The sequence below is a fragment of the Phascolarctos cinereus genome, unplaced genomic scaffold (genome assembly GCF_003287225.1).
Source record: "Phascolarctos cinereus isolate Bilbo 61053 unplaced genomic scaffold, phaCin_HiC Scaffold_4;HRSCAF=312, whole genome shotgun sequence".
Taxonomy (NCBI): Eukaryota; Metazoa; Chordata; class Mammalia; order Diprotodontia; family Phascolarctidae; genus Phascolarctos; species Phascolarctos cinereus.
This window is the reverse complement of record NW_027555847.1, coordinates 565,798,876-565,825,629: the sequence shown is the minus strand read 5'-3', so window position 1 is coordinate 565,825,629 and position 26,754 is coordinate 565,798,876. Positions and strand designations below refer to the sequence as shown.

Here is a 26,754-nt window from a genome sequence, read left to right as displayed (position 1 = left end):
ACTATCGTATCATCTGCAAAGAGTGAAGGCTTTGTTTCTTCTTTGCTTATTCTAATTCCCACAATTTCTGTTTCTTCTCTAATTGCTACAGCTAACATTTCTAACACAATGTTGAATAACAGTGGTGATAATGGACATACTTGTTTCGCACACCTCATCTTCTAGTTTATTTATTTATTTTAATGTTTCACAAAATTATTCTTTTATTCCTTGGGGAAAACTGTTTACTTAAAAAAAACTTTAAGAGCTTTAAAATTATAATTAAGTTTGGCTTTATCTTGCATATGAGAAAAAAACCCTATTCCAATTATTCTAAAAATAATTTCTCTAGTTGGTATCATCTCAACATGCCTTTAGCATATACCATTTTAAATTCTAAATGGTGAGTTACAAGTTGAGGGGTTTGTTATCATTTCCTAAATGTTTGTGGAAGAAGGCTCAGAGTTGTTTCCAAGCACTGATTTGGGCCATGGAGTGGGCCCTAACTTCTTCTCCCCAGATCACAAGTTTGCCCACCAAATTATGAAAGGAAAATAGGCACACAGGGAAATATGGGGGCTCAATATAGTGTCCTGTTGCAGGATAACAGATAACCTGGGTTTTTTCTTCCCATGGGCTTGTAACAATTTGGCAGGTTTGTCGGCATAGAATTCACTTTTCCAGTTATGTTCATCCAGACCAATGAGAAACAGGAAGCAACTCTCAGCCTTCTCAACTGGAATTAAGCTTATTAGGTTGGGTTCCTCCAAAGGGTTGTTGAGAGCATCAACGATGTCTGGAAACCCAACTTTAGTCATCTTGATACATTTTGGGTCACTACCCAGTGGGGGAATGGTCATACCCTTATAGCATACTGCACACCCTACATTTGCCAAGGAGCCATAGAGGGTGACAGTAGCTGTGATGTCCTTCAGATGGGAGGCCATAGAGAGGCACAGATCATCCCCTTTAGAAAATCCAAGCAGCCCAACTCCTGGACCCTTTATCTGGGAGTGGTTTTTTAGGTACTGGAAAGCCTCTTCAAAGTATTCCAGATGAAGTTCCTTCATGTCTTTGGGCATGTCAAAGGCATAGTATGCCAGGGCCAGCACAGAGAACCCGTATCTAGCCAACAGACTAGCTCTGTATTCAAATAGGCCACCTCCAGTTCCAAAGATGTCGATGATCCCAAGGAAGGGCCCTGAGCTGATGCGGTTTAGGGGTTCAGGGGTGCTGGGACCCCAGAATCACAACATGTGGGTCCTGCCCAAAAGAATTCGACCTAAGCCTTCTTTCAGCCAAAGAGAAGGTTTATCAGAATATCCATCATATTGGGCAGACAGTTAAGGAATCTGAACATTAGTAAGCTACTGGCTAGATTTTAAGAATCCCAGCCCCATCTTCTAGTTTATCCACATTACATGCAATGCTTGCTGATGGCTTTTGATAGGTGCTGTCATTTTATTTATTTTGCTTATATATTTCTATATCTACCATTTATTCTATGTTCTCTAATGTTTTTAATAGGAATGGGTGTTGTATTTTGCCAAATTCTTTTTCGGTATCTATTGAAAAAATCATATGATTTCTGTTAGTTTTGTTGCTGATATGGTCAATTATGCTGACAGTTTTCCTAATGTTGAACCAGCCCTACATTCCTAGTATAAATCGTACCTGGTCATAGTGTAATTTCTTTGCTAATATTTTAGTTAATATTTTGCATCTATATTCATTAGGGAAATTGGTCTACAATTTTTTTTCTCTGTTTTGGCTCTTCCTGGTTTAGGTGTCAGCACCATATTTGTATCATAAAAAAAAAATTGGCTCAGTTACCCAGGAACCAAGATGGCTGAGTAAGAAGTAAGTTGCTTTCACACTCCCTCTCACTTTCACCCTCCCTCAAGTACTATTTCTTGTGTTAACAAGATTTTTACTGAGCCAGTCTCTAACCTGAGAATGCTTGGAGATGAACAAAGCAGTTATAGAGATGGGAGTAACAGTAATCAGTAGTTTAATTCATCTATTTCAGAGTGAGGAATGTTCTCTTAGCTGAAGTAAAGGCACAGGTTATATACTTAAATCACAACTGGAGAATGAGGGGGGAAGGTGGATTGCAAAAAATCATTTAGTGGTCTCCCAGAAGAAACCCATAAGTCCCACAATATAACAATTCTGGAGTCAAGTCTTTAGGAGTTGTGACCTAAATTTAAGGTTAGTATACCTAAAGTATAGAATTAGAGTTATGTGACAGGAACAGGTTCTACAATCTTTGATTCACTTCACTTAAGGTCCAGTGATTGTGAGCATTGTCAGAGTTTTGACCAATCAATTTAACCTTCATTAATAGCTCTGACTCCCTAGCCAGAGAGGCAGCTCTTGAGAAAACTTAATTATTAGTATATTAATTGCACATATCATATTGATTAATATGAAAATTATTAATTCCTTTCTCACTTATCCTAGAAAGCTTCCTAGTAGGAAGCTTATCCTACTCCAACACCTCTCACCCCATACCTTGATCCTAGTGCTACTCCAAGATGTTACTTTGAATATTCTTTTTGTGTGTTTTAAATTTATTTTTCTTTACATGTGGTGGCCCCCCCCCAAAAAAATGGAAACTTCATGAGTACAGGGACTTTCATTTTTGACTTTGTATCCCCAGCACCAAAGTGCCGGTACATAATAGGCACAATATCACGATTTATTGAATCAATCGATGAATGATTCTAATCACTTATTCTCAGTAGCAATAATAATAGTAATATCAGCTTTCTTTTATATAGTGTCTTACATTTTGCATAATATTTAATGCATATCATCATATAAAAATACTATTTTATTGTTTTTGTATTATCCATTCTTCCTTAGATATCTTGAGAATTAATCGGCAAGATTCTCAAAATTATGTAGCCTCTCCAAAGATTTCCTGTATATTTAATGTATGTCATCCTCTTGTCCTAATTATTTAGTTCCATTTCTTTACTGATTTTCTTTAGTGCCATTTCCACTCCTCATATGTGTGGCAGCTTGGTGGCACAATGGATGGAGCACTGGACCTGAAGTCAAGAAAGCAAAAATTCAGATCCAGCCTCAGACATTTATTAAATGTGTGACCCTGAGAAAGTCACTTAAATCGCTGCCTGCCTCAGTTTCCTTATCTGTAAAATGGGAATAATAATAACACCTACCTCAGTCAACAATCAACAGACATTTACTACATGTTTGCTATGTGCCAGGCACTAGGCATTGGCAATACAAATACAAGCAGAAGATAATACCTGGCTTCAAAAGAGTTTACATTTTAAAAGGATGGCCAACATTCTTATGGGAGAAGATAACACATAAAAAATAAGCTGAAAAAAGAGGGAAGGGGAGAGAATATGAAGGTAGTCAGTATCATGTAGAAAGTATGAAGTTAAGTCTAGAGAAGAGTGATGCCAGGATGACTTAGGTCCTTTAAACAGAGGTTTGGGGGAGGGCCATCCAATCAGAGGGAAAGGCTACAGGGATTGAGGAAACTTTCAATGTGTGGATTCTGAGCATAGGTTCCTCAGAGCAAGCTTCCAGGATGAAGATATTTCTGGATTACGATAGAGAAATTCTAGATTTCAGTCTGGGAGGAATTAAACCTTATAGGGTTTTTTTGGGAATAAAATGACATGATATTTGTGAAGAGTTTTTGCTAATGTTAAAATTATTGTTGTTGTTATTATTATTATATTATTATTATTATTATTATTTTATTATTATTATCTTGTTTGATATATAAAATGTGATGGTTCCTTTGGCACCATTGAAGAATATAAATAAAGAAGGAAGGCAGTATGGCATAATGGGTATACTGCTCCATTTAGAGTTAGGAAGATTTTTGCCTCAGACATGTGAAAATAAGAGGTATGTGATCTTGAACAAGTTATTTAAATTCTCAGCCTCATTGCCAGTATCTCTAAAATGGGTATAATTAATACATGAAGTTTCTTCCTCACAGATTATGGTGAAGTTCAAGAGAGATTATAAATGTATGTGTGTATTGTTTTGAAAACTTTAAGAAGCTTTATAAACACCACTTATTATTAAAGAAATACAAACAAATCTATTAAGCATTCTCTTATTGTTTCCCTAGTTGTATCATTAAATGGTTTCAGGATCATGTGAATTAGGATTAATTTTATGACAAAAGTATTTGGGAACATTTTCTCCCCCTACTGCTTCATGTTGATTTAGGAGGTATTATCACTCATCCTTTCCCACTATATTTCTTTATAAAATTTTGAAATTATTTTGTTTTCTGAACTTGTGTTGTTTTTCCTCTTGGCAAAGATATTGGTTATTTTTGGTCTCCTTAAAGAACTACATAATGGTTAAATTGACAAAGAGCATCATTTGAATTTGTTTGTCTTTTCTGTTATCCATTTCCCATTTTTCATTATCACTGGCTTGTTCAAATAGGTCAATGTGGAGTTTTTAGTTGCTTGACATGCCTTCTGATTATATTCATCCTTTTTTTTTCTTTTTTTGGTATTGATAATTATCTTTTCTCTAAGTGATGATCTGGTTGCATACAGAAGTCTGATTCAATAATTATTCCCAACCAATCATTAAGGTAGAATTTCTTTCATTTTTAATGTAATGTTATATTTTCTGCTATAATGTTATATTTTTATCATGCCCAGTACCTTTTACCTCTCTTTATGAAGAAAGTACTCATTATGGTATATTCTTCTGTGTAGACCAAAAAGCATTGGCCTTTTTTTGTTTCTTAAACATAACTATATTTTTCTAGAATAATTTTCAATCTGCTAGTTAGCCACCATTGGCATTGATTTTATTGATTATTAAGGCTTCTATGCTGACTTCATCTGCATGAAGTTCTTCATAGAATTTCTTAAACCTAGTTGCCACTCTTTTCTCCTTCCTTACAGTATTTTTAAAAACTTGTCTATGTAAGTGTTCTTTGCCCAATCAGTAGAATGTATGTACCTAGAGGTGAAGGATTGTTTTTTATTTTGTTTTTGTATTCCCACCTAGTACTATCTTCTTTGTGCAGAATAGGTACTTAATAAATGCTTATTGAATTGTTTTTAGCTTTAATTGTCTTTATGGCAGTATTTTTTGTGTGTGCTTATCATAAACATATCAAGGTCGGTAAGCTATAGCATCATGAAATTGTTTCTTCCTGCTTGGGCATGCATAGATAAAACCAATTATAATATGAGCCAATCTTGGTCTTTCTTTTTGTGTATGGACATACTAATATTTGGAGGCTTAATCTAGGCTTAGGGGTCTGTTTCTTTTGATTAATTCATAAGGAGTTCATGTAAATGTTAAATATTTTGTGAAGTTAGTTCCCTAGAATTCAAGCTCCTTGAGGACAGGGACTGTTTCATTTTTGCCTTTATATCACTAGTACTGAGCCCAGTGTCTGGCACAAAGTAGGTGCTTAGTAAATTAATTTGTATTTGTTGATTGATTGATTAACTCTCCCCTTATGTCATTCTGGTCATAGGAAGCACAATATATCCTCAAGGCAAAAAGATAAATACCACTGAGTTAACTCTTTCTCTGCTTCTTGGTCAAACTCTGTTCTGGGAATATGTGCAAACTGAATAAAATCAATTGCTTATTTCCTTCCTTTCTGAAAGCTCAATAGCTCTTTGTAACTAGGACATTCATTTGATACAGCTGGGAAAAAGTTTAGGTTGTATCCAGTTGAATAGCATGATTGCCTTCAGAGTGGTAAATAACAGATCTTTTTAGAAGCTTCTTTGATCTATTTTGAGTGTTTAACTATAATGACTCATGTGTATCTGTTGTTTCTTCATCAGCAATGGCCACTCAAATACTAGGTCACATTCTGGCCTTTCTGCGATGGGAATGAAAGACATTTGGTTATAATATTTTTCAGACCAGATGAATTAGCTCTTAGAAAATTAAGTATATTTAATCTGTCATATCATCAAAAGGGTCTAGCAGAGGCTCAGCTCTTGAAAATACTTACCTTCATGGTGAATTACTTTGTTGCCAGTGGACGGCAATCGATGATTGCCAGGGATATCAAAAGCATCACAATGCCTTTTGGGAAGCAAATTCTATAATTATTGAATTCCTTTAAAACATTATCTAATATTATGAAGAAAAGAGTCAGCCTGGTAGAGTAAATAAAAGGCTGGACAAGGTTTAAGCCTTAGATTCAAATCATGCTTCAGACACTTACTAATCATGTGACCCTGGGTAAGTTATTTAATCTTATTGTACCTTTGTTACTTCATCTGTAAAATGAGGAAGTTGGAATAATGATCTCTCCTTTCTCTTCCAACTCTAAATCTATGGTGTTAAAACCTTGGTTTGAGTGCTGCCTTTGATTTACATTGGTTGTGTAATCCTTGGCAAGTTACTAAATATCTTAGCCCTACTGGACTCTTCAAAATTATGTAATAGAAAAGTTGCTGATCTATCGGTGGAAGAGGTTTTCATGCCAAAAGCTCTCTATATCCATGACATCATATTTATGCTCCCCCTCCCTCCGAAAAATTGTTCGGAGACAGAAGCAAAGAAAGATCATATCCACTGTTACTGATTTATATAAATTCAAGGTATGATCAAATGAGAAATGTATGCTAAGATCTATACAAATCTTAAAGCACTATATACATATTAATTGCTTATAAGATTTTTCTTAAGGTTACTGTGAACTTTTGAATTTTAATAATTTTGGTCACCTATGTGATAGGAAAAAAATGACTCTATTTCCCATCAGTTTTCCTGAATTTGGTCTCTCAAGAACACAAACAGCTTTCCAATTGCAAAGTTCAATGGCCTTTTCTCCTTCCTTGACCCCCCCCCCCCCCAAATATTTTGAATTTATATCCAACACTGCCTTGCATCCATGACACTGGGCTTTCATAGTTATCCTCCTACTACTGTGATCACTACTTTCCTTCATTGTCTTTTTCCTCTCCCACCACTGAAATGTTAAAAGTCTTATAAGGCATTGCCCCCCTACTCTTACAAAATCAGAATACTAGAGTTGGTAGGAACTTCAAAAACCTACCAGTCTAACCTGTTTCTGACTTATAATTCTCTCTAGAACATTCTTTTCAAATATTCACTTAGAATTCATATTAATATTTCTAGTGTGAGGAATGCAACCCATTTTACACTGGGATAGCTTTAATTGTTATGAAGATTCCCCTTTCATTAAGCCTAAATATACCTCCCTGCATCATTTTTACCTTGCTCCTAATTTTGTCAAATAAGGCCAATACAACATCTGATTTCTATTCAATATTAAAGTCCTTCAAATATTTATAGATGATGAAAGTTGAATGATATCCCTATGATTTCTCATTCTATGCTAAATATTCCTAGGTACTTTAACCAATTCTTGAATATGATAGCAGCTTTAGATTTTTAGCAGTGCTTCCCAACTCCCTTGGACATAGTGCAAAGTTCTGACTAACTGGAGGCATTCCAAACTGAAAAACAATACCTTGGCTAACGTATGATCTGATGGGATAGAGTACATTAGAACTGTCAAACTATTACCACTGCATAAATGTTGGGGATACAAATAAAAAAAAATTTGGTCCCTGCCTTTACAAAGCTTGAGAGATTCCAACAGAAGTCAAGAAATATGGTGGTTAAATAAAAATACTTTTGGTCTGGGGAATTCCAGGGATAGTGATTTTACTTTGTTCATTTAAAAATATTAATTTTATTTTTCTTTATATGATGAGTTTAGATAAAGGTTTATTAATTTTGTGAGTTTTCAAATTAGCAGGCTTTAGTTTTATCATTTTTCTAGTTGTCTTGAGTTTTTATATTATCTATTTCTCCTTTGTTTAGAATCAATATTGCTTCATTGTCTATGAAGCTATTAAGCTTAAGGTAGTTTCCAAGTTCATCTTTTTTGATGTTGCAAATTTTTATTTTTGCTTTCTCTAATAGTATTGTTGAAACCTCTGACTTTTTTTTCTTTTGAAATTTTCTGACACAGTCAATTTTGGTCCAGCCTCTCATTTTCATTATTTTATATTCTAGATATGTCAAGATCCAGAAGTCAATTTGGTTTTTTTTTTACATTTTTAACCTTTACTTTCATTTTATTGTATTATTAAACTCATTTATATCTTAGAATCTGGTGTTGAATTTTTCCCCCATTTATTTCTTTTATCATTTTCCTGCTTTTGGACATTTTGTCTTCATAGCTAGTTTTTCTTATTCTACTTTGATGTTATTCTGTTACCACAGTCTTCCCTCCCACCCCTAGTCCTTCTTCCCACATATTTTACCTCTTTTTGGCTGCTATCTTTGTAACCCAATTAAGTGAATGTTTCATTGTCTTCATCTTTCTTAAGGACAAATAATCTCAAATCAAAGTAACAATACTTTGCAAGTATATATAAATATATATTCATTTTATATTTTACCTATATGTTGCCATTTGTCCTTTGTTCTTGAAGAAGAGCATGACATCAGGGAAGTGATGCCATAACACACAAGTGAATTGGACTTGAGGGAGGGAGGGCTGTGCAGTCACCCACCTTATCTTCACTTTCAGATCCATCTAGGTCCATTGGCCAGATGTGGATCAGGACAACTGGAGATGGTCCAGGATGCAGTGGGGAACCTTGGCCTTTTCAAGCTAAGGTCTTCAACAGGTCTCAGTTTGACTGAGGCAAAGTCTATTCAATGATTAAGGCTTAGCAAGAAATGAAACAAAGAATGGCCTCTTTAAAGAAAATAGATCTAGGAGGGGAAGACCCTCAGGGTTTCTGGCCAAAACTGAGACAATTGCTACATACATTCATTCTGAGTCAATCAAGGCCAAAACAATGACCTATTATTGGCCAATCATTGAGAGCCAGAGGGATTTTGAGAGTCAGAGTGATTCAGGTTAATGCTGGACTTTATGAAAAAAGAAAAAAGAAAAAAAGTTTCAGGGAGTAAAATTTACATTCCCTTTGAGCAGAGCACCCACAGGTAAGAGAGAAAGAAAGAAAGAAAGAAAGAAAGAAAGAAAGAAAGAAAGAAAGAAAGAAAGAAAGAAAGAAAGAAAGAAAGAAAGAAAGAAAGAAAGAAGAAAGGAAGGAAGGAAGGAAGGAAGGAAGGAAGGAAGGAAGGAAGGAAGGAAGGAAGGAAGGAAGGAAGGAAGAAAGAAAAAGAAAGAAAGAAAGAAAGAAACTAACAAATCCCTATCACCCATCTAAGCAGAAATATAATGCATGTTCATATATCTTCCCACACCTGTCATTTAATTGCTTTTTGATAATGCCAAATTGACAGTTGCCCCAAAATTTATTTAGTTTTTTATTTATTTAGTCCTAAAGTGTTCTCTGGGAAACCAGTAGGTTAAGTAATTTGTATAGGGTCACATAGCTAATACATGTCATAGGTTCTTATGCTTCATTCGGTCAATTTGTGACTTCCTACATCTTATCAATGTATGTGTATATGGATGTTTGTGTGTGTGTATAGACAGGCATATGCATGGGCATGTATTGTATATGTTTGTGTATTCAGCATATACTAGTACATACATATGTGTTTGTTATGTATGCATATGTATTTTATCCACTAAATCTAATACATATGATAAATATAATAAAATTCTTCCTGTTCCTCTCACTTTTAACTTACATAATCAATTGATTTGTTTGATCCAGTTAATCCTGGAGATTATTACTCAAAGAATTGTGATTTCTTTGTTTTGGCTGTTAGAAACAAATTTGAAGAGAAAAAAAGCATAGGCCTTTCAGTCTCAATTCAGGTTTCATAGTTCAAAATGGAGGCCATTAATTGCATTGCTATCCAAGTGTTTTTCTTCAGGTCACAGCAGAAAAAATGAGTCCGCAATGGTCTTATAAGAGTTTGATCTTAGATTTAGTAATCTTTGACAAAGTTCATGCTAGGACCTTTTAGTCCATCTTCACTTGTTGCATTAAGAAAATGGTGAGGAGGAGGATGGAGGGTTTTTTTTTTTTTATTAAGTTTAGGGATCCGGACAACTCATATTATATAGAGGTGTGTTGCGTTACACACAAGAAATCTCTTCAGTTTCCCTCTTCAGATCTTTCAAAAAGCATGTATGTGCAAGACAATGATTGTTGAACATGAAAATGTGATTATAATTCTATCTTTATGCTGTCCTGATTTTTTACCTCATTTGAATTTCTTAATCCATCTTGACTGTATGTAATAAAAGATTGGTTTCCAGGTCAATTTATTAATCATAAAAGTATGGCATTCAGTGTGTACATAGCAAACTTTACCTTAAGCAAAGTGAAATAGAAAAATGACAATATATAGGAAGGTTAATGAATATAAGTATTTTACATTATTCAGTTCTACTTGCCCATTATTTGGCTTTGCCCATACAGATGCAGTTAAAGCACAGATTTTCTACAACTCATACTTCAAGAATGTCAATAGGAATGATAGTTTGTTACTGGAAGATTGATTTTTTTTCCTTCCCTGCCATCTTTGTTTTCAGAGAATAGCCTAAGCTTTTGAGGTCAATTTATTATATTTCCTTTCACCTGTTCTTTTTTTTTTTAAATTCTTAACTGCTAATATGCGTCCTTGCTCTTAAAAAGGTCCCTAATAAAAGTTTGTTGAGTTGAAAATCAGGAAAATCTCATTAATTAGAGTATCATTAAGTAGTTTTATATATATATATATATATATATACATACATATATATATACACACACACATAAGTATTATATATATATACACATACATATATGTATATATATGAACTTTCAAGTCAATATACTATTTTTATAATAATGTAAATAAAATGATTCAGTTAAAATGAGTGCTTTTTTAAAAAAAAGCTTGTCAACTTCATTTCTATAAAAAATATTTTTAAAAAATGACTATTTTATATTGCAGTGACTCCAAGCTTTATTCATTTCAGAGATGAACTTGCACTGACCCTGTTTTGAAGGCCTATGGTGGCCAGATGAATGATTTTTGCCTTTCTGTATTCTGGCTGCTTTTATAAGTTTTTTGGCCAACTTTTCGATTTCAAGGGGTTTGGACATGCAATAGAAAAACAACCAATTTCATATTGAAAAGTTCTGGATATTTGCCCATTCCCACTTTTAAGATGATAAAATAAAGGTACTAGAAATAATACTAATGATAACAAGATGGTATGCAGATGTTTAAAGTGCACAAGCCTTTATGTCTTTGTAAAGTTTTGTTGAATCATACATTGCTTCAAGAATGGAAGCCGACACTGGCTCCTGAAATGAATATCTGTTTCCCAACATTAAAGGAAAAAAAAACACCCCCCTCTCCTCCCCCCCACAAAAAACCACCTCAGATGGAGAAACTCAAATGTAATTTTTTTAAGCTATTGTATTCATCGGATGGAAATGTAACCACATCTCTCTTATTGGGTTGTTGTTGTTATTGTTGTTTTGTCCTCCAGAATTTTTTTTTAAACTTGAAGAAGTGAATGCATAATGTGAAACAGCTGATCACAATTAAACCCAAAGGGGGAAAAATCTCATGAAGGTTTATATTACCTAATTCACATCTATAAAATTAGAACAACATATCCCTAAAAATGATGTAAGTTTTCCAGATGGGAGGGTTGGAGATATTTTGGTCTACTTGGTTGATGCATTACCCTCATCTCTCCCTTCTTTGTTCTTTTGCCATGTTATTCCGGCACCACTCAGGTGAATGGAAATGCATTAATAGAGAGCTAGTGTATCTGCATCACTATGAATAAAGGCCTTGATGCACTATTTGTGTAGGGGTTTCTCCCTGCAACTTATTTTAGATATGTTAGTTTTGTTTTCAAACAGTTAGATTTTAAATTCTATGAAGGTAAGGATCATTTGTTTTAATCTATATAATTCTAAGTCTGTTAGAGGTAATCAAGCAGATAACTGTGATGCAAGTCTTTTCATAGTTTACTTCTACCCAGGAGTATTGATAAAATATATTTTTTGGGAAAAACAAAGAGCTTCCTAATTGTGCTTCCTGTCTCAAGCCTTTCCACCAAACCTCACAGCTGCCAAAATGATTTTCCTAAGGCACATTTTCTCACCAATTACCAACTACCTGTATTCCCTTATACACACATATATAATTAATAAACTCCAGTGGTTCCTTGATAAATCTAGGAACAAATATTAAATATAAGCTCTTCTGTTTAGATTTTAACTTTCTTTACAAGCTGACCCCTTCTTACCTTTCCAGTCTTCCTAGAAATGTTTTTTCCCAAACTCAAACTTCCATCTTGCCATATTAGTCTACTTGCTGTTCCAATGCAAGTCACTCTATTTGCTGGTTGTTCCTGTTCACTGACTGTTTTCTGTGCCTGTAATATGCTCCCTCCCCCTCATGCTTCTTAGAATCTCTGGTTTCCTTTAAGATCCATTTCAAACAGGGGCAGCTAGGTGGCGTAGTGGATAGAGCAATCCTGAAGTCAGGAGGACCTGAGTTCAAATCCAGCCTCAGACCAAACACTTGACACTTACTAGCTGTGTGACCCTGGGCAAGTCACTTAACCCCAATTGCCAAAAAACAAACAAACAAAAAAATTCAGTTCAAATACACCTTCTGTTAGAGTCCTTCCTCAGTTTTCCCAGATTCTACAGTACTACTTGTTAAGGAAATCAATCCATGATGCTGGTCACAATGAATTTAATGTTTATGAGAATTACTTCAGGAACAGAGAGTTTAAGTAATTGCCATGATCACCCTGCTTGCATGTACCAAAGACAACACTTGAACATAGGTCATATAGCAGATACTGTAACTGTGTAAATATTCCTATATATGTATCAATGTATAATAATACCTCTCTCCCCCTTCCCCCATATGCATACATACTTTGAAATAAGGGAAATCAGACTGGTGGTTACTGAAAAAAGAAAAAAAACCCACATATTTGCATTTCTCTTGTAAATATCTCGTGTTCCCCTTGTATACTTACACCCTTACTGGTCTCATATTCAGCACTCAATAAAATAGAATTAGAAATGAGATTCAAATACATTTATGTTTCTGGATTTAGAATGATTTCCTCAGATATTAGTTTGAACGGAGGCAGGTTGCTAGAATGAAAGTAGAACAGAAAAATCTCTTTGGTCTATCTCTGTTTTAAGTCCTATTGGAAGTTTAAAGTAAAGGAATAACCCTACAGGGGAAAAAAAAGATGGAGGAAGCCTATCGAAACTTTTTTTTTTCTGTTGTTGTAAAGGGGATTTATACATCCAATGCTGTGTGTGTCATAGCCAAGGAGATTGCCATTTCTTTTCTCTGCATTAACAGGAATCTTCCATGGAAGAGTTATGATATCAAGGGTTTTGAGATACAGTATCTATTTAGAGGAACTTTGAAAAAAAAATCAAATCCACTGTAGTACGTTAAGCATTTTGCTCTTGCATGAACAAGCAAAGTCATTTGAGGCAATTGAAGTCTATTATCAGATACAATTTACCACTGGTTTCCTTTGTGACTAAGTAGTGAAGCCAAATAGATAGTAATACAATCTGTAGGAATGCATAATATGAAGGTGACTAGGGTGCTGTCTATCATTTATTAGAGTAACCAATCAGCTTCATATCATAATGATGGTCAAAAGATGGCCAAATAGTTTCATAATATCTGCAGCTAATGACTAAGGTTCATTGAATAATTGAAAGGGGAGTATTGAGAATGGCTGTGACATGATCATTTCCAGCCAATAAACCATAAGAGCAAATCAGACACATCATAAAAGAAACATTTTTTTTTTGGCAGTTGCTATGCAATATTAAACAACAATAACAGGACAAGGTATGGTCCTAAACTTTCAAAAGAATGGGCATAATCCCAATATCTTTGCCCTGATCACTAGTACTTTATGATAATAACTCTGCTTTTGTGCATTTAGACAGGCAGTCCTAATGCCTGGAATGCACTTCCTCCACAGGTCCATCTTTCAGATTCCTTATCTTCTTCAAGGCCTCTTCTTGAAGGTACCACCTCTCTTCCTATAGCCTTCCTTGATCTGGGCAGTTGTCAGCATTCTTATTCTATGTAAATAATTCTTGAATACATTTTCTGCTTTCTCCCTGGTTACCTCCACTCACTAATTTGCATTATGCAGCATGTCCTGAAAGTCTTAGTGCAGTTTTAATCTTTAATAAAGATACTCTAAGATTTTTGGGGACACCTTGTATTCATGTGTTTCGATTCCATATTCCCATTACCACAGTAAAATGTAAACAACAGCAAGAGTGTTTTGTTTTGTTTTATTTCTTTGTGTCCTCAGGGCCTTATACATAGTAGGTGCCTAATAAGTGTTCAGTTGAATATGTTGAACATTATAAAAACATAATTACCAAACTAATCGTTCATAAAGTGCTAGAAGCCTGATTTTACATTACATTACCATTGATCCATTGATAACATATCTTCTGTGGAACTAACTGCTCCCTGTGTTTTTGTTTCTTTTAATATTGTGCTTTCAAAGAACTTAAGAAATAGAGTTTGTTTGACTGAAACATTGATTTTTCTTTTTGGGAGTTGGGGAGTTGAACATCTGATTGTATCACATTTAGCTATGTTGAATATTTGAGGATTTTTGTTCAAAAAAGTAATGCAGAATGTAAGTCCTTGCTCATTTCAAAATACTGGATCAGCCATTTTTTTATACATTATGTTAAATATGGGCAGGTAAAAAAAATTAAATCTTTAGTTCTCATTCAATTTCCTGGGGGCATATAGTAACTAATCTGCAGTCTGCATATTTTCATGAAAAATATAGACAAGGATGATGGGAGATTCATTGACCCTGCCAGATATCATATTACTATATTACTTTTTTTTAAAATTATGGGCTCATGATTTTACTGCTGGAAATAGCTGTAGAGGTCATCTAGACTGGATGTGTTAAACACAAAACATGTAGCCCACAACACTCCTAAATGAAGCCTGAAGCAGATTAGTATACAATTTGGAAACATTTAGTAAAACAAATAAAAAATACAATAAACTACATGTCATGTTATGTGGTTTTCTAAGTCAGTATGTGACCTGGAGAGGTTCTTATGTATGGCTTGGTGGTGGCATGAATTTGACATCACTTGTCTAGACCACTCTTCCATTAAAAAATTAAAAAATGAAGTATAGAGAGATTATATGACTTATCCAAATTCTTATAGGTGGCAAATAGCAGAGCCTGGTATTTGAACTCATGTTCACTTCAGTCCTGACTTCAGATTTCTTACTTTTTACTTTCAATTAACTGAGACAAAATATTGAAAGTGCCAAAGTTCACAGCAGGGATTTACATCTTTAAGGCTCCTGGAATATTGTTTTTTTATTGGCTGACATTAGAAACATACTTGAATACATTTATTATTTACTCAATATGGCTACTATTCTACAATGAAGATATCAACTCAACTATACCTACCTTTCCTATGCAGTTTTGGCCATGTCAAGTTTATAAATGCCTCATCAAGTCTAAAAATCTTCCAGAAGGAGTTCAAGTTCTGCCTCCTTATACCCCAAAATGATTAGCTATTCATTATAATGACTAATGGCTAGCTAACCACTATACTGGGGTCTTCTTCTGGATCTCCTGACATTGCCTTGAAAGCAGTGAATTACCCCCAGTTTACAAGTTTCTATCTCACTCTTGCTATTAGAATTGCCCATTCTTTTCTCTCTCCCTCCCCTTTCCTTCCTCCCTCCTTTCCTCCCTCCTTCCCTCTTTATTTCCTCATTTCCTTCCCTCCTTCCTCCCTTTCTTTCTTTTGTTGTATGTTGCTAGTAAGTTAATAATAATAATGACAATAATAAAAATAATTCAGATGGCAAAGCAGAGTTCACTTGGCAATAGTTCTATACCATTACCTGCTCTAAAGTGAGGTCTACAAAATTCTCATGGAAGAATTTGCTGGCCCCTAGAATTGGTGCCGATATTTCTTAAGAAAATACTATTAAATGGATTGGCACTATTACCTTTATACCTTTTTGAAATCATTAGAATGCATATGTATATATTTTTCTTACCTTAATCAAAAGGATAATGGTAATAACAGCTAATATTAAAGTTGTACTCACTATGAACCAGGCATGATGCCATGTGCTATGCAATTATTATCTCATTTAAGCCTCACAAGAACCATAAGAGGTAATAATAACAATAATTTTAGTTATTATTAATAATAACTGGTATTTACATAGTGCTTACTGTATACAGGTACTGTGTTAAGTGCTTTTCAGTTATCATCTCATTTGATCCTCAAAATAGTATTTGGAAGTAGGTGTTTGTATTATCCCCATTTTACAGACATGGAAAATGGGTTAAATAGAGTTTAAGTTACTTTGCCAGGGTTATACAGTTAGCAAGTGTCTGAACCTAGATATGAACTCATATGTTTTCCTAAATCCAGGCCTGGAACTCTATCCACTTTACCTTCTAGTTGTATATGCTGAAATTATTTTAATTGGGCAAATTCTCTCTCTCTTTCACTCTCTCTCTTTCTGTCTCAGTTTCTTCTGTCTCTTCTTTCTTTGTCTATACATTTCTCTGTCTCTGCTTCTGTCTCTCTCTGTTTCTCTGTATTAGTGTCTGTGTCTCTGTCTATCTTTGTCTCTCTGTTTCTATCTCTGTCTCTCTATTTCTGTGTTTTACTGATTCTCCTTTCCCTGCTTTCAAGTTTTAAAAATCATTGGATTTTTCCTATGGATGTTTGTTTGATTCTTTTCTCTTGAATCCATGGCTATTCAATTAGAGTGCCTGGAACCAAAGGTATCCATCATAATCTGTTAGAAAAAGGGGGCAAAGTAATTTTTTTAAGTCTCTAGGTTTTCTGTAGGGGTATTTGTGTGTTTCTTGCCATGGTCTTGCCATGAACATATCACCACTACAACCTTGTTTAAAAAAATAATTAGAAATTGACACTAGACCCATGTATAAAGGTAAGTAACATTTATTTGATGGAGGTATTCAAAGGACAAATGATGTTTTTGAATCTATTCTAAATTTTTCCAAGGTGAAATTTGGTCATTTCCTCTTAGTAGACTCAGATTTTTATAGCAGAAAGGGTGATTTTGTTTCTGCCTTCAGGGCATCATTGCAAATTTTTTTGAATGTGCCTCAGCTGGAAATTTGTGCATTTCGCCAATTAAATGATAGTTTTCTGCTGGCAAAAACCACATTTCATGATTGAAACAGAGTTTTAGAAAAGAATATATTTTAAAACCAAACAAAAACACCATCAGCTCTTCACTGGTTTGGCTTTGACATGTTGGAGTTTTTTGTGTTGCTCTTCTTTAGCTGTTGCTCTCCAAGGCTTTATAATTTACTCAGGAAAACCAACTGCAATGTGAGTCACGTTGTGTGAAATGGCTTCCCAGGATGCCATACATTTTCTACTTGTGGGAGAGATTGGCTTAATAAGCTACATCACACTGCATTAAAACAAAGTGTGCTGAGTATGTTACCACCATACCTAACCTGTATTCTATGCTATTTTAGAGCCTTTGTTTCAGAGATACAATTCAAAATATGATTTTGTTAGATACCTCAAGAGTTCATTTGTGATTCAATATATTTATCCAAACACAGAGGGTGTGGTTCTGCATCATAGATGGGTCTAGGTATGGACCCATCTCCTTTCTAGCATATTTCTACTTTTTTAAAATTTTAATATTCCTGTGATCATAGGATTTTAAGCTGTAAGAGGTCTTGGAGATTATCTCAGATAACTCCACCCCCCCACACCTAATTTTTATGGATGAGAGGAATGTCACACAAGTAATAAATTGCAGTTGCAGAGTGGGAATCTCAACCCAGTTCTCCTTTCCATTGGATCCACTATGTTGTCCTCTCCTTTGGAAGCAGCTGCTTTTTTGATTAAAAAAAAAACCCTCCTTTTCTTTTTTTTAAACTGAGGCAATCAGGGTTAAGTGACTTGCCCAGGCTTATACAGCTAGTAAGTGCCAAGTGTCTGAGGCAACGTTTGAACTCAGGTCCTCCCGACTCTAAGGCCAGAGCTCTATCCACTGCACCACCTAGCTGCCCCTTGCATTTTTTTTTTAATGGGAAGAACATCATGCCTTAATGGCTAAAAAAGTCATTGGATTGTCACTTTATTTGGACATTAATGCAATACATATTTATAAACTTTAAAATCCGCAGAGTTATTTTCATATGTTATCTCACTGAATCCTCAATATCACTCTGTGAGATAGGTGATATTATTATTCCTATTTTGAAGATGAGGAAGCTGGGGTGAAGAGATATTAAGTGACTTGATAGGCTCACATGGTTAGTAAACGTTTGGAGCAGTATTTGAACCTATGTCTTCTTAAGCCTAAAATTGTATCCTTTGGTCCATGCTACATCTTAACATCTCTGGCCTCAGTTTCCACTTTTGAAAAGTGGGTTGATTGGGATATCTGATCTCTTAAAGCCTTTAAGCTACAGTATTGTATGATTTTATCTATAGGCCTGCCATTCAAAGAATAAGGTTCTAATTCTAATTATATTTTTTAAATAAATGGCTTCCTCCAAAAACTGCAGCAAAACCTTTCCACCCCAAAATTTAGTATTATACTTTGGGTCTTAAAAACTGGATAGTATCATGTTTTGTTTTTTAATAGTATTTTCTCCTTTCCATAATTGAGAATCAGGATAGGCAGAGGAGAAAGAAGCTTCCCTAAGAGGACATGGAGATTAAATTAAATTTTCCCTTAAATTGCATCATCAATCTTTTCCTTTTTTTTTTTAACAAATGGAATCTATTGACCATTAAAAAATAAAGATTTTTTTAAGTCAATAAATTTTTTAAGAACTACAAATGCAACACACATATTTATTGTCTCTTTTGATGCCCCACAAATGTATCTTTTATTTGGTGTGTCATTAATGGAATCACAATTATAATAATCAATACTGGCCATCAGAATATCTACAAAAGTAGTAAGCCACTTATTTCATGGACCTTAATGAAAGAACAGACCAAATACCTCTTTGTCTATGACTGTCTGTGTGTGTTATTTTGATTTAGTGGCAAAGAACACATCATCCTGAATACCTTAGCTGTTAGATTGCTTTTATTTGCTTTATTAGCCTTATTTTTGTGGAAAGGAGACAAAACCAAAGGACTTCTAAATGGCAAAAATTATATAGCAGCTTAGCCTTTGGGGGAAAATTCCTTATTAGGATACCACATTAAATGGACTTCTGACGACCTTCCCTCCCAAACAGGAAGTCCATATGTGATTGAGGGAGATTAGTTTAGAGCCTTTATCATAACAAATACATTAGGAGCATAAAACGGAAATCTCTGAGTCTTACTTTTTTTTTGGCTTCATTTTAGGCTTCCAAGATTAATAAGGAATGGGGAAACTGATAGCTGAATTTTTTCATCTTAAAAGGCTCATTTGCAAAAAGACAAAGTAAATGGAAGAAAAATAATTTATGCAGGGAACTGCTAATCCAGCTGTTTTGCTTCTGGGCTTAATTGGATTTACCTAGAATTGATATTTGGTGTCAGCATGTGTTATATCGTCAGTGCAAGCCATAGTTACCAAACATAAAGGAGCCGATGTTGAAAATGTGAACTCCTAGATAAAGAAAAATACTTAAACCAGAGACAAAATATTAATTTATTTGATTAAAGCTTAGCATAATCACTTTTTAGTTATGTGTATTATCAACTAAATATACTAGCCTGATGGTATCTTCTCTATATTTCTCTTCTCTTCATTTTCCTACTGTCACAGAGGTAGGGGGGAAAACCAGAGCCCAGTAAAAAGGGAGTGGGAAATGGTTATTCATCTCTTGTTCTGCCTTGCAGGCAACTGTGGTGACTATAAAAAGGTGTCTAATGGCAGGTGGGTGACATCTACTTTCCAAAGCAGAGATATAACATAGTTTACAGTATGCATTACAAGGTTTTTGCCATTTTAGTTGGAAAGTGAACAAGGCCAGTTCTAAATGGGGGGGAAAAGTATGTACTATTTCTGTCTTGCATAGATTTAATGCACATCCATGTGGAAGCCAAGGTCTTGTGCCTCTAATTTTATTCTATCTAACAAACACACATTTTGAGGTTAGCACCAGGAAAAGTTACAAAGTTGAAATTTGATATGATCCTTTTCCCACATGAGATTTCTACTCTAGTAAAGGGATTTGGGGAATCCTTTTACTTCCTGCTAAGGGAGAGAGTATGTTTGGAATTCAAAGAAATGGGTCTTTACTTTAGCCTTCTCCCTTACTCCCTATGTGACCTTGATCAAATAATTTCAGCTTTCTGAGACTGTTTCCTAATCAGCAAAATGAAACAGTTGGATCTCATGTTGTCTAAGATCTCATCCAACTTCAATTTCTGTGATATTAGGAATTCAAGTCACTGCTTGGAGAGTCTTAAAAGGCATATCACATTGTTCTTTTTATAATTCTCATGTTTGTCTTTAAAATTTTATCTTATCCTGTATCTTTTCAATAAAAATGATTAAAGGGTTTTCCAAAATCTCCAGCTTAGTAGGGCCTAAGGATTATTGTTATATAACTGTGAGATTGATATGTCCCAAACCTAATAAAACATTCACAAAAAAAAAAACAACAATTGTTCATATTTTTGATGGGTCAATCTGCTAATGCACCGTCATCGGTGTGCATTGACATTTCTAGCCAGGGTCTCTGAAAGTAATTGCAAACGAGATGGCTGTTTCTGAGTTATTTGAAATATGCTGATTCAGATTTAAAATGTCATCTGAGCAGACATTGTTTGAATGAGTTTAATTAAATGCAGGTATCATCACCTCATGATGCTGGAGATGGCAAATTAAAGACCCCAAAAGCCTAGACTTCAATATTTCAGTCACCAAAAAGACAAGAACTAAATTGGCCAATCTTTCTTTAGTTCCATTCCCTATTTAGCTATGGAAAGAGGGAGGAAAATATAGAGATCTGCTCCTCCTTAGAGGAGATATTTGTCACCAAAACCATATTAAGCAATTCTGGGGCTAAGACTGTCAACATAAAAAGTTCCCTCAAATAAATTTTTTAAGAGAAAAAAAATAGTTGCGGGTGAAGACCTAAGGAACAACAGACATTGGAATGCGAGGTTTTATGAAAAAAAAAAGATCCCAGAACATAACACCCAAAGGGAGGTTCTCTGATTTTGACACTCCATCAAAATCCTACTTGTTTCATCTTAGTTATAGCTCTTTTTGTTCTTTGCCTTCATATATACCTTTCTAACTTACCTCCCTGCCCATAAGGAGTAGGAAAGGACTTCAGTTTAAAACTATATATATATATATATCTATATATATCTATATAGATATATATCTATATAGATATATGTTTCTATATAGATATATATAGATATATATATATAGATATATATATATATGTATGTATGTATATGTATATATGTGTGTGTATGTGTATATATATACATATACACATAAATGTATATACACACATATGTATGTGTATATATATATATATATATACACATATATACATATATATACACATTATACATGTATATATGTATATATTATATATATTGGTCTTCTCCAAAACTCCTTCAGAAAGAGAGTTGGGAATTACTACTTCAGAAATAAGATCAATGCATAAGTTAACTCATAGTTTAAGGTGTCTTAGTGATTAAACATCCTTCAGAATGAAAATGGACCCATTTTAATTTAATTATATTATATATATATATAAATTAATTATATATATAAATTATATATATATAAATTAATTTAATAATACACTTATGTCCTATATGTGGCTTATGTTGAAGTAGCTACTACTAAGATTCTTTTTAAAGTATTTTAGAGTATTAAAGAACAAACAAGTCTTTTTAAAGTATTTGTTAAAGAAACTTGGCTAGGCATATACCACAAGGAAGTCAAATACATAAACAAAGGTTCCACTTAAAACATAATATTGATAGAAATTCTTCTTGGTAACAAAGAAGTAGAAATAAAGTTGATGTCTGTTGATAGAGAATAGCTAAATAAGTTGTACCCCCAAAAACTGGAATATTATTGGCCCAATAGAGATGATTATAAAAAATACATAGAAGCATGGGAAGTCAATTAAATTTATACAAAGTAAAGTCATCAGAAGTGGGAAAACAACATAGACAATGATTACTCCAATATAAATGGACAGAACAACAGCAATGAGCATTTAATTTTATGTAATTATAATAGTCAAGCTTTGAGAAAAGATGAAAAAAGATCCTTTTTTATAAAGATAGGTGTCTATGAGTGTGGAACATTGCATATACAGTCAACTTTATGTTGGTTGCTTTTGCCAAACTACCACCTCTCCTCCCTCCTCTATTATCCCTTCCTTTCCCTTCCCTTCTCCACTCACTTCCTTTCCCTTTTGCTCTCTTCCCTTTCCTTCCTCCCTCCTTCCCTTCTTTCCATTCTTGCATCCTCCTTCCCTCCTTTCCTTCTTTCCTTCCTTTTTTTTCCCTTTCTCACTTTTTTTTTAAAGGGTTAACTCTCTGGGTAAAAGAAGGAAACAAATTTATTTGGAAATAAAGATAGTGTAAAAACAAAAGATCTTTATTCCTATTAGTCTATATACAAATGTATGTATATACATATATACATATCTTTGTATATATACATCAATACATAAAAACCCATTCATCTATTTATATCCATAGCTTGGCTATATGTGCATATATTTACATAAATACATATATGTATGTATGCATGTATGTATACACACATATGTGTACTGGTGGCAAATGGGTAGAGTAGTAGAGTTTGGTCCTGGAATCAGAAAGACCTTAATTTAAATTCAACCTCAGACACTTATTAGCTATTTCACCTTCAGCGAGTCACTTGCCTATTAAACTGGAGATAATAATAGCTTCTGTACCCCGAAAGTTGTTGTGAGGATCAAATGAGATAATAACTGTAAAACACAGTATAGTCCTGGCACATAGTAAATTCTACATAACTATTAGTTATTATAATGAATGTTATCATTATTTTTATTACTTTTGCTGTTGGTATATGAAGGAAACATTTTTGGTTATTGAGGGGGAAAATACAAGCAGTCTCATTTATTTAACAAGTAGATAGAAAATACTTATTACCTTTGAGATATTTTGATCGTTGAAGTAGACCAAATAATGGTTGAAGCTCTCCTGTGTATTCTCCTTTTAAAGAAGAGAGAGCCAGAATATTTGAGTGTTAACAGGGTTGTACAAAAGGGAAGAAGTTAATTTGGAACCCCCTTTCTTTACCATTGTATTCCTATATGGCATATACCCCATTATCTGCCATTTCTGTGGAGATTATGCCCAGATATACTCTAAATAAATCTATGAGGCAGAAGACTATATTTCAGCATCAAGTTGACTGTACACGGTTGCAAGTCAAGTCAAGTTTTCTGAGACTTACAGGAAAAGGATGGGTTTACTAAGGGACAATTTGGTGAAATTGAATAATCCAGAAGGGTAACATTTACCTTTATTAAAAATTAGCCTGATAAATGATTTCTATTTGTCTTTCCACTTAACAAATACACATGCATATATATTTGTTTGTATCTATATTTGTGTATATATGTATATCCATACATATATGTGTATGACCAATAGCAATAACCTAATTGATTAGTGTTCTAAAAATATATACCTCAGTTCTCAAAAGAAGAATAACAAAGTATTAACAATCACATGAACTGGTACCCCAAATGACTTATAATAAACAAAATATAAATCAAAATTATCTTACAACTCCCTCACAACCAGAAAATTGCTCAAGATGAAAAAGGACAATAGTAATCCATGTTGGAGGGTTGTTGGAAGATAAAACACACAGTTGTGTTGATGGAGCTATGTATTGGTATAACTTCTCTGAATAATAATTTGTAATTATACAGATAAAGTGACTAAAATATCCACAGTCTTTTACCCAAAGATTCCATTACTGGGCTTATGCCCCCAGGAAACCATTGATAAAAAGAAGGTCCCCTCATACACCAAAATATTTATGGCAGCAGTTTTGTGGTAGAAAAAAAAGGAAATAAAGTAGATTTTCATTGGTTGGAAAATGGCCAAACAAATTGAGGTATATGAATGTAGTGGCATATTACTATGTTGTAAGAAATGATGAACGTGATGAATACGAAGAAGCATGCAAAGAATTCTAATAAGCTGATGTAGAATGAAATAATCAGATGAAGAACATAATATACACAATGACTGGAAGTAAGTAGGAAAAAACACACAGTACAATCAAAAGTCAAGTTGCCAAATTATAAAGAACAAACAAGTCTGGAAATAAAAGATATGAGGAAAATCCCAACCCACCTCTTAGTAGAGGTGGTAGATCCATAGTATATGTCACACGTGTTTGGGGACTTTTTCAATATATCGATCAGCTGTAGTGTTTTTCCTCTTCTTTCTCCTTTTCCTTTTCCTTTTGCTTTCTTTTCTTTTCTTTTTTTTTTTGGTCTTAAAATAGTTTGTTATGTATGATTGCTCTTTGGAAGGAGGGAAAGAAGGGGACACAAGAAAATATTGACAATATTAAAACAAAATACATCGATAAAACTTATTTTTTAAAAATATATAATTTTTTTTTTGGAAAGCAATTGGGGTTAAGTGACTTGCCCAGGATCACATAGCTAGTCAGCATCATGTGTCTGAGGCTGGATTTGAACTCAGGTCCTCCTGACTCCAGGGCTGGTGCTCTATCTACTGCACCACTAGCTGCCCCAATAAAACTTATTAAAAAAAAGTCAAACAAGGAGTTATGATTCTCCTATTTTAAATAAGTAATAAATGCTTAAAATTTTTCATTATTCCTGTGTGTAGTTGACATAGTTTGTGCTATTAAACAAATTTTTTCTGTTGATAATCCTGAAATCTGTTCACTGTTTAACAGTAAATTCTAAAGAGATAAGAATTGACCAATTCATCCATTGTATCAACTACATTCCCTACAAAAAAACCAAATTAACTCCTGTAACAACTCCCTTACCCCTGCCCAGCAGCCTTCTCTTGTTTCTATTGCGTTTTTTTAGTGAGAAATGGTCAGACATTTGGGGAAACCCAATTCTAAGCTATATGAACGAATCTCTGCTATTTATAAATCTGCATGGATATCACTTCTCTTAGCCAACTCAGTGTGTGTGCGAAGTAAGATGGCCTGCACAAACAGCTTCCGGTGAAAAGAGACTCCTTTGAATTTGAATCTAACATTTGAGCTAAATCCTATGGTACTTTTTTCTGTAAAATCTGGAAACTACTTATGACTGAATTTATGTTCCTAGCACTCCATTTATTCTCTCTTCTCACTCAAATTTCAGCTGATGCACACACACACCCACACCCATACACACACACAGACACACACACAGACACACACACAAACACACACATGGAATAAGTCTTACTTCAGATCAGAAGTCATTCTAATTTATATAGGTTTCTAGTTCATCAGTTTTGTCTTTCATTGATTCAGTTATTTACTCATTCCATAACTATACAATGATGGACTCCCAGAGCTCATGGATTGAGTTTATTTATTCAACAACTATTTGTTGAGGACCTAGTAAGAGCAAGGCACAGCTAGGTAAATACAATAATAAATAAAGGGTGATTTATGCACTGAAGCTGCTTATAACTCATTTGAGGTACTTTTATTCATTTTCTGTTGTTCCTCTAACAAATTTTCACCTGAAGCTCTTTGCCAGTAGACAACTTTTAGGACACATATCCATTAAAAAGCTTTTCATGAAAAATGCCAAGGAATATAGTAACCAAATTCCAAAATTACCAGGTCAAAGAGAAAATACTGCAAGCAGCTGGAAATAAACAATTTAAATAGCATGGAACCACAGTCAGGATTACACAGGACCTTGCAGCTTCTACCTTAAAAGATCGTAGGGTGTGGAATATGATACTCTATAAGGCAAAGGAGCTTGGATTACAACCAAGGACCAGCTACCTAATGAAAATGAGCGTGATTTTTCAGGGGAGGAGATGGATATTCAACAAAATAGGGGACTTCCATAGCTTCCTGATAAAAAGACCAGAGCTCAACAGAAAATTTGATCTTCAAATACAAGACTTAAGAGAGACATAAAAAGGTAAATGGGACAGAAAGAAACAAAATGTTATTAAGAAAGGTAAACTCGTTACATCCCTACAAGGGAAGATAACACTTGTAACTCTTGAGAGCTGTATTGTTATTACACCATGTTTTAACATGGTGTATGGGGTATAAAATGACTTTGATGTAATGATGAAAAAAATCTAATCAAGTGGGTTAAATGGATCCAAGTAAATGAATTAATCTGATCTAACTAAGAAAATGTACTGAGAGAAAAGGAAAGGAGGAGGCAGACAAGGGTAAATTACATCATAGGAAAAGGCACAAAAACCTATTACAGAAGAGGGAAAGAAGGGAGGGAGATAAGCACTGTTTGAACCTTACTCTCATTAGATTTGGCTTAAAAAGGGAATAGCATAATCAATTAGGTATAGAAATCTAACATGCCCTATAGGCAGAAGGAGGGAAAAAGGGAAAGAAAAGGGAGGGGGCTAATAGAAGGGAGGTGGGACTGAGGGAGGTGGTGGTCAAAAGCAAAACATTAGTGAGGAGGGGAAAGGAGAAAGGAGAAAGAAAAGCATAAATGGGGGGAGGATGGAGAGAAAGACAGATAGTTATCATAATTGTGAAAGTAATATATGAATGTAATGGAATACTATTATGCTATAAGAAATGAGAACAGGTAGACTTCAGAAA

The 26,754-nt window shown here is 34.2% G+C and overlaps 1 pseudogene; it reads right to left on the bottom strand.

Moving 5' to 3' along the window:
- Window positions 1–387: 387 nt before the first annotated feature.
- The window catches only part of LOC110192009 (acyl-coenzyme A thioesterase 1 pseudogene), a 48,053-nt pseudogene continuing 21,686 nt past the window's right edge, over window positions 388–26,754 (bottom strand).